The sequence below is a fragment of the Periophthalmus magnuspinnatus genome, chromosome 20 (genome assembly GCF_009829125.3).
Source record: "Periophthalmus magnuspinnatus isolate fPerMag1 chromosome 20, fPerMag1.2.pri, whole genome shotgun sequence".
Lineage (NCBI taxonomy): Eukaryota > Metazoa > Chordata > Actinopteri > Gobiiformes > Gobiidae > Periophthalmus > Periophthalmus magnuspinnatus.
The window spans coordinates 19,015,751-19,031,788 of NC_047145.1; the positions used below are offsets into that span (position 1 = coordinate 19,015,751).

The following is a 16,038-nucleotide window of genomic DNA, read 5'->3' on the forward strand; positions in this document are numbered from 1 at the left end:
TAAGTCATTAGACAGAGCGCACTAATATCTGAACGCCAGGAAAAGTATCTCAGTTTGTTCTTAGTGTGAACTTTTAAATCGAAAACATGAATTTATTTTACTGACGTCATCACGAAAGCCAACCCATCCGTGTAATTTGTTTTGCTTTAAAAACAATATTATGACACAAGACTAGTTTCTTAATTATGCGTTATGCCGTTTGCTGCTAATGAAGACCAACTTAAGAGGATTAGGATTATACAAGGCACAAAGATTCAATTTATACTGTTGTGCGTAAAACCTTGTAGATTCCCGTGATGCTATTTTCAAACATTGACATAAATAATACATCCAAGCTGTTCTGTTTCTCCACTTTTATGTGCGATGAACAATTTACTGGCTTGTGTTTTTTATTTAAGAAGAAATGACATTGACGAGGTTTAACCCAGTTCCAGAAAACTGTGAATAAATAGCCATAATGTGCACCCACACAACCAAGCTGCACATCTACGACCCAAAAAATCACAACATGATTCATGCTTAAACAAGAAAAACAAAATGGAAATAAGACAAACTCGCTCTCTCTAGTGTCGATCAATGTCACAAATGTGTGGCTTTTGTCTGACTGTTCAAACGGAGGTGGCTCCGGCTGACAAGGCCTTGGCGTTCATCATCGCACTATGCTTTTTACATAAAGACGTTTTAATATGCCGGTTTAATTCATAGTAACCATCTTTTCTACAGTGTCTCTTGCAATATTAGCGCACGTATTAACGGACAGATGCATAATGTAACACACACATTTTTCTATAGCGCTTTTCTACCTTCCAGGCACTCAAATCGCTTTAATGTGGTTGTTCGCCTTCTCCAAACGTAAAACATTATTTGCTTGGTCACGTTACATCGGTAAAAACTGTAGTGGCAACTCTTATGAAAGTGATAACTGAGAGTGAACCCCTAAATCACATGTGTCAAACTCAAGGCCCGGGGGTCAAATGCGGCCCGCCATGTCATTTTATGTGGCCCGTGAGAAGGTAAATTAAAGCTTGACTGTCATTTTAAAATAAGTCTATGCTGCTTTAATGTGTGCATTGAAAAGCTAATGAGATTTTCGCACCAAGTGACACAAATATTTGTAAATAATCATCCCAAATTGTTCAGGAAGAGGAAAATTTTCGGTGTGGAAGGCAGTTTCAAGAAAGGTGCTGATGGTGAATACAAGTTTTTTTTTTGTGTGTGTGTTTTTTGTGTTATGAGGCGGGATCGGTACAATCTATGTCGACATTTTGACACCAAACACAGGGCCAAGTATGAAAAAGTTAACCTTCAAGAAAAACAACAAATTGCCCAATAACTAAAAGTCTAAAAAAGTCTGTTTTTGAAGCAGAGCTGAAGGTTCTGACCAGATACACTTTTCAAAATGTCTGTTTATCAGGAAATACAAAGTTCCAGGGAGTTACACAGACACGTAATATGCAAATTGAAGAAGTAATAAATACAGAAAGTTATTTAACAAGTTTAAAATTAGTTACATTTATTTTACATGACATTTGTTTACATTTAGTGACATTTATCCTGCCGCACAGTCACATCTGGCTCTTGATGGCGGCCATTTTGCTGATGTGGCCCTCGGTGAAAATGACTTTGACACCTCTGTTATAAATGGTTCACTTCGAGTCACTCAAAGTCATCGGTGGGAGCTGGAATCACACCGACAACCGCTCGACGAATGATGTTTAAGTCGAGAGCGGGATTCGAACCGTCAATCTTCGGATCAGTGGACACTCTACCAACTGAGCTACTGTCGAAATATAGTAAGATTAGTCAAAGAGCTGGTAAAACTTTGATATAAATTGGCAACTGAGTAAATGTTTGTCTGTTTCTGTGCGCATTTAAAGTGCAATTTTCAACTCAGGGAAAAAAAATCCGCTTTTTCCAAGGACTACATAACGCAGCAGTGTACTCAAATATACATCCCTCACAGCGCTTTGCTTTTCTTCTAGCTCTTCGAGGCAAAGAAGTGTTTTGCCAACAGGAGAATATTACATTTGTCTGCACTTGCTTTTGTGCTTTTTTTCCTTGTCAATTGTCTCTTAAACGGCGAGTTAGCTTCCTGCCCAGCCAAGAATGCTTCACAATCGTTTAGAAAGACATTTGTGTATCTGAATTTTGCGTATTGAGATCACTGATGCAAACAGACCTTGAGTGTGACACAACGCGCCTCTCCTGGTTTCTTATATTATATTATTATGTTATCTACAGAACTCTCCATTATGTCAACAGGCTTTGGAAACGTCTTCAACGCTCCACTATCCCCACTGTGTGACAAAAGATCTGTCTTTTTTCCAGCACATTCAGAGGTATACATTGTGAAAAGCAGAACAAAACGTGACCTTTGACCCCCCCCCTCTCATGCGCGTGCTGCATTCTCCTCCTCGCCTCCTCGCCTTTGTGGAGCGACGATCCACAGGTGAAGAGGTTGACCCGACAGGAGCAGGCGTAAAACCCACCGGACTCTCCCTCCACGCAGAGACCCGCAGACCTTTTCTATCTGATTCCAGCCTCCACCTTCTCGTATTCCCATTCGCATCTTTGGCCTCCTGTCTTACCCAGACTTATCGATTTTTTCTGAAGTTTGACTGCTGTATCTCCCCTCTCCCCTTTTCGTGATCATCCAGGTCTCACTATTTCCTGTACCGAGGCCAGTCTTTTAAGTTCACTTTCTCCTTAAATTCAGAGCCGTTATTCCCCGTTTTATCTTGACCGTTCCTCCTGGGTCTTTTCTTTGCAAAACTTTGGACGGAAACTACAGTAATCCTCATGTGATTTGGCTACTAGTGTTTAAAAAAAAAAAAAAAAAACACTATGCAAAGTAACAAAGCCATTGAAGCACTAAGACTTCTTCCTAAAGAACATTCTAATAACACTAACTTTTAAGGCTTGTCTCCATGGAGATGCTATTGTTTTGCCTGGAATGTTCTTACTGGCCTTCAGTTTGTTCAGTTCAATGTGTTTTTCTTACGCAAAACTATCTGAAAATATCGTGCATTCTTGCTTTGAATGGAGCCTGGTGGCGTCACCCACTCGTCTCTAAACATGAGATAAATAGTTTAAAGAGACGTGTTGTGCTTGTATCTGTTATAGAGCTATAATCTATGACATCCGTGGATTATTATGTTGTAATTTGCACATTTTAAAATTGCAATTTTCATCTAAAACGACTGAATAAAAGAAATAAATCAGTTCACTTCTGTATTAGAAAACTACAGTGCCCAATGGGAGCTGCCGTCGCTGTAAACATCATGTCAAGGCAAGTTTGTATTTTTTTTTTTTGTATTTGTACAGCACAATTTATACACAAAGTAATTCAAAGTGGTTTACATTAAAATCACACAAATCAAAACATAAAAAATCACAAATAACCATCATAAAATTAACATTAAAACAGAAAAGTGCAGAATAAAAACCTTTCAGTCATAACATCGTGGATTTTTTTGTAATTTTTTTCATTTGTACGAAAATGACTAAGTGACGCTGATGAATCCTACATGTATCATCGATTAAGAAAATAAAACTGGAGAAAGACAGAAGTACGTCACAGTGGGCGTGTGCCGTGGTGGTGAAAACGGGGGTCGATTGGCAAAATGGCGTTTTAAAAAATAAGCGAATAAAGATGGTTCAAACGTGCACGAATCACTCCAAAAAACAACTTTGAGGTAAATGAGAAGAGGAAACAACTTAAACTTAAACAACTAAAAGCTCTGAACAGTCGACTTTGGGAAATAAATCTGGTTTAATGCCATGCTGTGAAACATTGCAGGAAAACATAGCAAGTTTTCCATGAAGACAAGCAAATTCTCCATCAAAAGGTTCCACAGTGCGCCTTTAACTTAAAAAATCCAGCAGCAGTTCTATGATCGTCCATCAGTTTTCTACATTATAAAACCAAATCCAACAATCTGGACTAAACTGTTTGATTTTATACAAACACAAAACCTAATGTGCGACAAAAAAAGCCCAGTACATATGTTTGTGTGTGTGTTTTGTTCAACAATGGCTCAAAGTAACAAAATGAATTAAAACACATTTTCTTTGAAATGTCTGTAAACCATGCCGAAACGTCTCACGAAAATAAAGTCTCTCCTTAAAACGGAAATGTAATCCCGTTCCTGGAGCACAGCAGGGGATTTCAACACGGAGAATAAAAAACACCTCGACTTCAGACGTGGGAGAATTAAATATGCTCCAACTTAAGAAGCAGAGTCCCTTAAGGCGCATGGAATTACTGAAACGAGTCCATAAATCAGGCCGTACAATATGTTTTAATACAAATAAAATAAAGAATATACCAGAAAACACAGAGCAATTTGAAGGAAGATGACAAAAAAAACACAAAAAAATAAAGATGCATCATGGAACTTTCAGCCAACTGTACAAAATGTTTCCATGGAAATAGTGTTTTGCCTGGAATTAAACTTATATATCCTGTATTCATTCAATTGCAATGGTTTTATTACATATATAAAAATTCCAGTGTGTATCTTTAAAGGGCCCATATTACGTTATTTTCTGATTTATATTATAATGTTACAGACCTGGAGTTGTTCTGTTTCATTCACACAAGTCCTGCATATTTAGGCTGAGCGCTTCTCTCAAACATAAAACACTCTGTTCCACCTTGTGATGTCATCATGTGGTAATACAGGAAGTGCTCCTCTGTTTTTTTTAAACTCCACACACCTTCACAAGAATCATTTGGATCATTTCAGCCCTGGAATTGGTAATCTGTACTGAACAAAAGTTAAACGGTCGCTGCTAACTTAAAAACTACCACTTCATGACATCACAAGGTGGAACAGAGCATTTGACCTTTGGAGATGCAAACAGCTCAGGATTACTCAAACATGTGCGACTGACACAAAGCACAACTCAAGGCATGTTTTTGAGAAGCTAATGACATTATAACACAGTTTAAACCTCACAAAAGTCAGTTCCGTGTGAAAAAAAGGACCTTTAAATAAACATTTTTCCCCATCTTTTTTAAATTGACAGCCCGTGAAAAGTGTCTACGCCGAGTCTGTACTGAAACGTGTCCTCGTGTCCTAGTCAGGTTGGATACATTTACCGCATTCAACAACAAATTGGCAATTTATCCCGTGTTAGGTCTATAGTAAGTGTAGCCCAACTGTCTATCATCTGTAATAACCCGGGGATGACGTGTGGGGGACACGGTGACCACAGTCATAATGAGTTCAGGCCTGACAGGTGAGCCGCTATCTCCGCTCATTACGGCGCCTTAATGATGTGGCGCTCTGTAATTAGGGAACTTTTTCAGCTCCTGGTCCGGTCTGTGTTTGGATGCAGCGGAGGACGAGGGCACGGAGAGAGGACCTGGGTTTGATTTGACAGCGTTGCACTCTGAGATCTGTGGAGGGCTCATTGGATTCGCCAGTTGTTGGAGTTTGGAGGAGTTTGCATGGAGACGGAGATGGGGTGATAAAAGGATGTAAAGAAAACCAACAGGGAAGTTTCTGGCGAGGAAAACCATTTCTGTTCTATATTTTATTTTGGCCTTGCACGGACTACAGTTACGGAGGCTTTGAAACGAGATGTTGACGTAAGAGAAATGCACTATTTATAAAATCAATTAAACTATACACATGGCTGCTTTGCTTACAGGCACAAACCAAATGCACCAATTTAAAGGTTTACTATGTAACTTTTCTGGTGGTAGGTCCTGCAAATGTTTAGATCCAAGGAGATGTTATTACTTTGCCTGGCATTTTCCATAGTACAGTATTAAACCTTATGGCTAATGGCTAATGGCTATCTCCACGTTGACGAGCAGATAACGCTCTGACACGCTACAGATCAGATCTATGGAGAGGCGAGTCTACTCAATGGAAGAATGCAGGTTTTCAAGGTGTTTTTGAGCAGAAAATCACATGTAATTAAAAGAAAAAATGCAAGAACCCGGCCAAAATGTTCAAAAGTGCACCTTAAAAACTGGTTATTTCAGTTTGGACTTAGCTGGCGTAGAGTCCCCAAGCATCTATTTGCATAAGTTTGGATATTCACACAAAAAATCATCAACAAAACCTAATTGAACGGGTTTGAGAGCATGCTAACCACTCTGCCACTGCAAATAATCTAGTTTTGAAGTATGTTATGCTGTCTGCTGCGTGGAAATCTGATAGTTTACATCAAATACTCTCCTAAACGCAATTTTGGGGATCAAACAAACACAGGATTAACGTGTAGCTGCTATGTACTTATCGTATTCAACCTTTATCATAAACAAATGATTCTGTGTTCTTTAATACGTGCCAATAACTAAATGCTTTTACAAGTGCAGTTGGAACACGAGTTTGATTCATTAGCCGTTCATTATCATTACTTTACTATGGGACTTTAACGCTCTGTATTTACTACCTTAATGGCCAGCCTAAATAGACTATTAAAAAGTCATTATGATATGGGTGCCTTTTCATTTTTATAAGCGCAGAAAGCAGACCATATGTATTCCAGTTAGGACCTCCGTGCATTTGCTTGTTGTTTGTATTGTATTGGATAATGAGAGCCAGTTTGCAGGGGCCAGTCTTGGTACAAATCATGGCGAGGCTTCAATCACCACAGGACAGGCCTTCATCATTTGCGGGAGCTGTCAGGAGCGCTGCGGGCCGCCTCTCCGCTGGCTTCGTCCATAATTGAAAATTGAGTTTGGAAATGTCACATGTATCTGTCCATCTGAATTTCAATCCACAGGAAATCCCTATTGGGCCGCAGCATGTAAAGGACTGACAGTGTGTCTATCAATCCAAAAGTTCAGCGTTTTAGTCAATAGAGACCATCGGCAGTTGGGGATTTGTACATTTTTAATAAGAGCCGTGTTGGACAGGGCTCAGCTAGAGGCGTTAGCGTAGCACACATCCACTCTTTGGGACAGTCTTTGCTTTTTCATACCAAGTTTAATCCAAAAAAGATCCATTGAAACTGTTTAAAGGGCCTATTTTGCGCTATTTTCTGATCTATGTTATAATGTTGTTTCTTCTATTTCATCACAAACAGACCTGGAGTTGTGTCGTGTTCATTCATTCTCACATATTTAACACACAAATATGCAGGATGTGTGTGTTAAAGGTGTGAATGTAACAAACAAATCTCCAGGTCTGTTTGTGATGAGGAAACATTATAACATAGATCAGAAATAGCGTAATATGGGCCTTTTAAGTAAAAATCAACGCTGTAGACCAGTGATCCCCGCCTACCGGGCCAGGGACAGGTATCGGTTCGTTACGCATTTGCTACCAAGCTGCACAAAAACAGTAAATAATTTATCAGCGACCGCATCTTCTCCGACGTAACTTTCGCCCGTCCCTCATGACACGTTATTATATCTGTGCTGGACCTGCTCCTGTCCTCCGTGATGACGTATCGCGTATAACACATCAGACGCATCGCCCAAAAGTAGAGCCACGAGCGAGTGAAACTGAGCCACAAACAAAAGTCCTTGGAGAGCTGTTTTGCAAAGAGGAAAAGGCCAAGAGAGGAGCCAGAAGAGGAGACTACGTCCTCCAAGAAAAAGAACGCAAAATTTAACAGACAATACCAGGAGTCCTACTTAAAATATGGGTTTGTCGCTACAGGTGAGTCTCACGCGCCGAGTCCGCTCTGTGTAATATGCCGGAAAAAAGCGAACGGGGCAATGAAACCTTCACAACTGCTTTGGCACATGGAGAATAAGCACCGTGGATTAAAAGATAAGCCTTTAAAGTTTTTTGAAAGAAACAAACGTGTACAAGAGGGAAAGAAGAAATAAGCGCTATGGTGAGTTGTATTTTTAGTCACTTAACTGATTTTTGCCATATTTATCTGCCACACGTAGAAGACCGGCCCGTGAAAATAAAACCTACGTTATTCCGGTCTGTGGTGCAAAAAAGGTGGGGGACCCCTGCTGTAGACAACACCAGGTCAAACTCATAACTATTGATCGATTGGTCTTCATTTTGAATACAATTTATGGATTTGTAAAGTAAATAATAATAATAAAACAAGAAAGGAATGTTAGAAAAGGGGTTTAAAGATAGAGCTGATCCATATTTCAACTCTGGCATCCAAAAACCCAGCCCAAGCCTTCAAAATAAAGTCGACCCCAGCTCCACGAACTACACTGACCAGTGTCACAGCATCTGCATTCACCTTTAAGTCTCTACGTTCAAGGTCTTATGCGTCCGTGGCAGTTTGGACGCGAGGAAAATGGAGCGCTAATCTATCGGGGTGTAATCAAGCTATGACCCGGCTAATGGAGGCAGCGTACCCCAGGGCCACATGTAATCAGGAAGACGCTTAATAAAATGAACAAGACTGCGGCACTGATCACGCTAAATGCCCCGACAGTCTCCTGGGACAGACCCCCGTCACACGTGTGTCCTTAAACATAGTCTGAGGACACAGGGAGCACTCACAGTCTGACCTTATATGCAGCTGATTAATGTGAAAACAACCCCAGGATGCTGCAGACATTATTCATACTTTGTAATTTTAAATACCGGGTCTCAGATGGCATCACTGTAATGCATATAAATGTAATGAAGAAGCCCACCGACACAGAGACTAAGATTAGCCGTTCAGTTTCAGCTTTGTTGGTGTGGTGCCATTGTGTCCTTGGGCAAGACCATAGACCGTATAAGGAAGTGGACTAAGTGAGTGTGTCGTCACCCGTAGCGTTGAGAACCAGTCAAATGAAGCTCATCGAAGCGGTTGTAGGGGTGAATTTGGAGCTGAGTTGCATATTAGGAATTCCAATCACGAGTATCATAGCAACCAAAGAGCCAATCCAGAGCCAGGGTGTTCAAGGTAACACCACACACCACTAGTTTAGAAGGGAGCGGACGCTTAGCAACGCTGTCAATCAAACCTGTTGCTAATGCTAGACCTCGGGGAAAGAAGGCGCCTGATTCGTTTTTTATTATATTTTTTATATCTTGAGTTACGGACACAATAGCAAAATAAAAACACTAGGATCGTGCAGAGCGGGTTGATACGAACATTTTAAAACCAAAATGATGAGCCTGACAGCAGCATTTACGGAGAGAGCAGCAGCAGCAGTTTTTCAATGTAAAGTGAATCAGTGAGTTAGAGTCGATGGAACCGGAAGCGCGCCCACGATCACTTCTTAATTGGAACACGGCGGCTAGCAGGTTAGCTATGTCCATTTATATATCACAGTCAATGGGCAGGACACCCACCCTGCTGATGAATGTGACGTTTGAGAGAGAGACTGTGGTGGTCAGACGGGGGTCGATGGTAAAGATTAGCAGCCTTTTTTCTGTCAGGTGACCCCAGGGCAGCACACACCCTCAAGTGAATGAATGAATGTATAGTACAGCACAGTGCAGCACGTTGAGAGGCTTGTTAAGCAGTAAGAAGGGCAAAATTCAAATGAAAATCATCATTATTAGGAGAAAAAAAAAAGAAATATTATGAAAAATATATAAGAATGTCACAAAAACATGTTTCATAAGTGGACATGTCTTTACACACACGTCGAGTCTTATTTGGACTTCTAGAAACAGATTCGTTGTTTCATCTATTTCTGTGGTGTTTCGTTTATAGCCGGAGGGCACCCATGCCGTAGCGAGGTCACACCATCAGCGTCCCAGAGTACTGAGGAGCGCTTGTCAGTCAAATACGGTAATGAGTGACAGAACAAACCAGCGCGTCACTCAGTATGGGGCTATATTTACATGACGAACCGCTGGAGAGGGAGGGCAGACTCAGGCATAACAACAATACAAGAACACCAAAAATCTGGAGTTGTCAAGAAGCTGTCAGTTTGAGATGCCTCCTGGAAGTAGAAGTTTGAGTATACACTTATTAGAGCAGGCAACAGCTCTAACTATGCGAGTAGTATCTCATATGGAGGAAAATAAAGAGGAAGAGCCACTGAAATGAAATTGGACTAAACCAGGACTCGAAGAGGGTTAAAACAGGATTTAAAGACAAAACCTGTTTCTTTATATCGTTAAAGCTGCACTATGTAAGTTCAAGTCAAGCAGGTGGCGTCTCAAGGCAAGTTACAGGTCAGATCTATGAAGAACGTAGCACACTCACAGTACGAATGCATGTTTTTCAAGACAATTTTGAGCAAAACAGATGCTTATAATTGAAAATATGTAAGATATATGTTAAATGCCATAGTGTGGAACATTTCAGACAAAGCAATAACATGATCATGGTAACTAATCACTTTTTTATATAGCGCTTATCCAACTTCAAGCCACTCAAAGCGCTTTACATCAAGGAACTACTCAAGCATTCATACGTACATTCGCACATCAATGTACAGACAATGAGGTGGGTTAAGTGTCTTGCCCAAGGACAGAACAGCAATGATCATTTGTGGGAGCGGGATTCGAACCGCCAACCTTCAGAACGGCGGGTAAACATTCTACCCACCACATTTTGACCACATTTTGCATAGAGCACTTTAATTAGGACTTTGAACCTGATCATTTCTACTGTGACCACTGAACTTCAAGCTAAATTACATCACAAAATCAACACTTTCGCATTTTCGCACTGCCCCAATCTCTATTATATATTATAGGATGTTGTGATGTCATCTGAAGCCTTGTACTAGTAGTAAAAATGTACTGAGGTTGGCCTGCTGTGTTGCCCGTATTACAGAACAGCAAGAACATCTCATACTGCTAGAGACGGAGCTAAAGAATTCAGGCAAAGACATAAAAAAGCAGACTTGTCAAGTAGCCGTCAGCTCGTGTTCCCTACTGGAAGTTAGTCTCCCTGCCTCTCTTTTTCGCCCACTTAATAACACCTTTAGGAGTACGGCTGTAACCTGGGTCAGCCATGCATGTTCCCAATTAACAACTCTGACTTTCAGTTTGGCCGGTTCCTCCAGTCGCCCTCCTGTTTCCCCCTCCTGTTTCCTTGTCCTCACCCTCAGTCCTGTTGTTTTTCTTGTTACATTTCCACACATCTTCAATGTACCTTTTCCTTTTACAAGTAATCGCTTTCTTCTGCTCGCGACTGTAATAGACAGCTTTCCCGGGCTAACCCAATTTTTAGTTTCAAAGAAATAATACGCAGGTTCGACACACGGCCCAGTTATACCCAGCACAGTTATTTGAACTCTTTTGTTTTGCGTCAAAACAGAAATCTGACCTTATAATTTGACAAGGCACAATGATAAAGATTTGTAATAAATAAGACGCAGAGGCATGGATTCAGCGTGATACATACAAACTGTAATGATTTGATTTACATTTTGTGGAATATTGTACTGAATAAATTATTTCCAACACCTGTAGATCTTACATTTTTGTCAAATTAAAATGACCATCAATGAAATACAATGTCAGAAGTACACTACTTTTACCCTTTTTCTGAAACAGGTTCACCTCCTGCTCATCTCCATGTGACGTTGCACCTATTCAATTACCGGTGTTTTTACTGCTAAAAATACCCTTAACATGCATTCGTACTTTAAATGAGGTTGCCTCCAGATCCGACCAGTCAATTCAACTCTTTGTCTCCATGGAGATACATTTGATGCCATTTTATCAATTCCAGGAAAAGCACAAAAAAAAAAATCAGAGCACGGAAGTAAGTCCATGGGTTTCAAGAACAGTCTGTATTTATAAATAGGAAGTGATCATGGGCGCTTCAGGCTCCATCGACTCTGGCTCCAATTCACATTCTATTGAAAAACTGTGGCTCCTCTCTCTGTAACTGCTAGTGTCAATTTGGTCTTAAAATGTTCATATTAATCCGCTCTACATGATGTTATATTTATTTTGCTATTGTGTCTGTAAATAAAGATATGAACATTAATAACAGACAAATCAGACGCCTTCTTTCTATGACGGAAAGGTTTTTATTCTGCACTCTTCTGTTTTAATATTAATTTTAGGATGATTATTTGTGATCATTTATGTTGCGATTTGTGTGATTTTAATGTCTTTCTTATTTTGTAAAGTGCTTTGTGTACGAACTGTCCTATACAAATTTGCCTTGCCTTTCCCTGAGGTCACTCCCGCTAGCGTTAGCAACAGATTTGATTGACAGCGCTGCGTTACCTTCAACAATCTCGCTCCAGATTGGCTCTTTGGTTGCTATGATACTTAATACAGTCTATGGTCCCAAGTCGTATAAAATTAGCACCGCAATAAACAATGTTCCAGCTTCCGATAGATCTGTTTTGCATAGTCAATAGTTGCAAAAATGGTAAAGGAAAAACTGTTGTCCCTGAAACCAATGAATACTTTAGCAAATATAGTCTTATCTCGCAATGGTACTATTCTATAATGATGAGAATATAACCTTCGTGGCTGGTAATTCATAGCCACAATAACAAGGAGTAAACATGATGCTACCGCCCTGTATATATATGCAAGACAAGACGTTATTGTCCCATATTGAGAAGCTTAGTGTGATGAAAGGGGGAGTTATGTTCTCTTATGATGTTTGGGCGCAGGCTCGGCTTTGCTCTTTGCGTGGGTCGCACTTCAGCCACTTGGCAGATTACGGCAATGCATCAGGGCGCTAGCAGCAAAATGAAACTGCAATTCTCTCGGTGCTTGAGGGAAATAGTGCAAGGAGAAGGTGGGAATGATTGCTTATTGGGAGGTGATCACCAACCAACCGCTAAAAGGAAGCTATGTGGAAGGCGGTGACAGTCCCAAACGGTTAAAAATGTGTCATAATTCTCGTAGGACATTTGGGACTTATCAGAAAAAAAATATAGGCGATGAATCTAAGGGCATCCTTGGAACACCGAGATTGGTTTTATATTTCTATCAAGGTTCAGTGAATGCAAGAGGAAAATGACATGGCCAAATACAACGACACGTGCGAGATAAGGCCGTACAGTTCAACCTTATTGACCGATGCAGACGAGCGACAGTGATTGTTAATGTTAGAATGGACAAGGTTAACTCTACCCACAGACAGCAAAGGACGCGGAGGAATCAATCTGATTGTAATTCAAAATAGGGCTACATATGTTTAGTGAATAGGTTACCTTGGCTTACACTGCGGACGGAGAAGACAACGTGCATTTCGTTAAGTTGGTTTTTAAGCAAATTAGATGTCCTCGGAGATTACAAAACGTCCATTTACGATGCATATTTACATTCAGTTACAGTGTGAAAAAATGTCCCGTTTTGTATATTGTGTTGCTCGCTCTATTCGTTCAAACTGAATTGACTTAGAAACTTAAATGCATTGACGTCTTATTATGAAATGCTGATTGATTCGATAAATCTGAAAATAAATGGTAAATGGTCACATTTTCATACAGCGCTTTTCCACGTTCAAAGGGCTTTACATCAAGGAACCACTCAACCAGCGCACAAAGACTCTAGCAACGAGCTACTGTCATTGCAACTTCATTTAATACGGCATTTTATCTATAAAAATGGACATATTGCACGTATTTAGGAAACATCTGTTGCAAACTTACCCCCAAACTACAACTAGATAAAAGGGTTTTGCCTCTAGTCTCTTGTTTTAATATTTGTATAAAATATCAGAGTAGTTAGTGCCCTGTGTGTTGTGTTTTCATTTTTTTTGTTGACTTTTTGAACAGTTTAAGTTGTATTTTAAATGTACTACAGTGGTCCCTCGGGTTACGTTCGAAAAATAACCCGCAATAGGCAAAATCCGCTTTATTTTTAACAGTTATTCTATATGTTTTTTGCTGTAAAACCCCTCACCACACACTTTATACACTTTTCTCACACAGGCATTAACATTTTCTCACATTTCTCAAACTCTCAAAGTTCAAACCTTCGTAGGCATCTTTGTCTGTGCAGAACGTTTCATCGACATTGTGGGTTTTGTCGGGGAGAAAACAAATTGCAAACACACAGCACTTCAGAGTCACACCGCGATCCAACGTTTATGTAAATTTGTCTGAACACATTCTGTACTGTACAGGAGACACGGCACGGAGGAGACTGATGGACAATGGTCTACAGTCCAACAGCCAATCAGGACGCACAACACAATGCACGTTCAAAATCTGCGAAAGGTGAACCGCGTAATAGCGAGGGACAACTGTATAGCAAATTAAACTGAGCAAAAGCCGAAGCTAAATCTGTAAACTGGACGAAACGTAGTAGAAATTAAGAGGTTTCGCTGCTCAAATCCAAGCTGCATCGACAGAACTGAAGAAGCGGCGTAGATTAGCAGCGAAACGTCTTCACTCCTACAACATTTTGTCCAGTTGACAGATTTAACTTCAGTTTTTACTATGAATCAGACTTGGACGACTGAGGGATTACACAGACAAAATCGAAGCGTGTTAGTTTATGAATCGCATGTTTGCCGTTTATATATAGCTCCCAAAATCTGAATACTCTCCTTCAAGTGGGATTCCCCTTGTCCACCCACATCCTAAGACGAAAAAGCAACAAGTACCACTGATATTTCTGTTGGTTTACTTACACAAAACCTACAAACGAGATTACGTAACTCTGCTTTTCACCAGAGGACACGATGCATCCACTCTAAATTAGCATTATTGCACAACGCGTCTTGATGAGGGTAAAAAAAAGAGCTCTGGCTGTAAAAGTCCACTGCTGCTGAGAAACAATGCAGAGCTGATGTGAAAATGAATGTAATAAGACTGGGCTGATTACAATCACTTTGAGAGTGATGGAAGGGCGTAATGAGAGCAAGCAAAGCGTTTCAGGCTCTGTGATCACATTTCTTTCCACACAATATTGTTTTTAATAGGATCATTTGCACCGAAAATTTAATTAATATCCCCTGTCTATATTGAAAAAGAGTATTTGTCACAGCAACCCATTGAAGCACACACGATACATGAGTGTAGTACTACAAAGACTGAAAGTATTGGGCAAGGTTACTGTTTTAGTAATAATAATCAATAATAAATAATAACGGACCAAAATCTGTAGGAAAAATATTGTTACTTGTCCAGCTTTTGGTTGTCTCCATGGAAATATTTGTGGTCTTTGAATGCAATATTGAACAGTATCAAATTAAATATATCCATCTTCATAGAGACAAGCAGTTGATGTCAAGTTACATGTTCAGATCTGTGGAGAAGTGAGCACATTCACAGTAAGATTACATGTTTTCAATGTGTTTTTATTAATGTAAAAGGCTCTCTTGTTTGTTTCCATGTAGATATTTGTGTGTTTTGCCTGCGATATTGAACAGTATGGAATTAAATATATCCATCTTCGTAGAGACAAGCAGTTCAGTTACAAGTTCAGATCTGTGGAGAGGCGAGCACACTCACAGTAAGAAGACATGTTTTTCAATGTGTTTTCAACAATGTAAAAGGCCCTTGTGCTTGTCTCCATGGAGATATTTGTGTGTTTTGCCTGTGAGATTTAACAGTACGGAGTTAAGTTCAAATACAAATTCATATCTGTGGAGAAGCGAGCACACTCACAGTAAGATTACATGTTTTCATTGTGTTTTTAACAATGTAAAAGGCTCTCTTGGTTGTCTTCGAATGCAATATAGAACAGTATGAAATTACATATATCCATTTTCATAGAGGCAAACAGTTGATGCCAAGTTACAAGTTCAGATCTATGGAGAGGCGAGCACATTCACAGTAAGATTACGTGGTTTTTCAATACGTTTTTCATAATATAAAATGAAAAACGTCCAGATAGGAAAGCCGATCTCTCAACATAAAACATCAGATCCACTGTCCCACAGGTTGGCGGTGTGATTCCAGTTTCCACAGATAAATGCCGTGGTCGTGTCCTCACCCCCAGTGTCTGTGTACACCGGTGTATAAATGTGTGCGTAAATGGGTGAGTGGTTCCTTGATGTACAGCGCTTTGAGTGACTTGAAGGTGGAAAAGCGCTATATAAAAATGTGACCGTGTGACCAGATCAGTTGTTACAGACATTCATCAAACCTGAAGGATGGTGCTTGGATGACCGCTATCAACATTACCTCGTGTCCTTGGGTAGAAGAAGTGCATAAATACTGGAATTATGTTTGACTTTGAGAAACATATAATAGAACAGAAAATAACCAAGTGCTTT

The 16,038-nt window shown here is 40.0% G+C and overlaps 2 protein-coding genes across 2 annotated transcripts in view; one reads left to right on the forward strand and one right to left on the reverse strand.

The window, feature by feature from the left end:
• The window catches only part of LOC117388392 (lipocalin-like), a 114,531-nt gene extending 112,566 nt beyond the window's left edge, over positions 1-1,965 (forward strand). Inside the window, exon 7 of the mRNA XM_033985933.2 lies at positions 1,956-1,965. The gene's annotated coding sequence lies outside the window, so the exon portion shown is untranslated. The remainder of the gene's footprint in view (positions 1-1,955) is intronic.
• Positions 1-16,038, reverse strand: part of cntnap2a (contactin associated protein 2a) — a 488,742-nt gene that overhangs the window by 109,617 nt on the left and 363,087 nt on the right. The gene's annotated exons all lie outside the window — the stretch shown is intronic.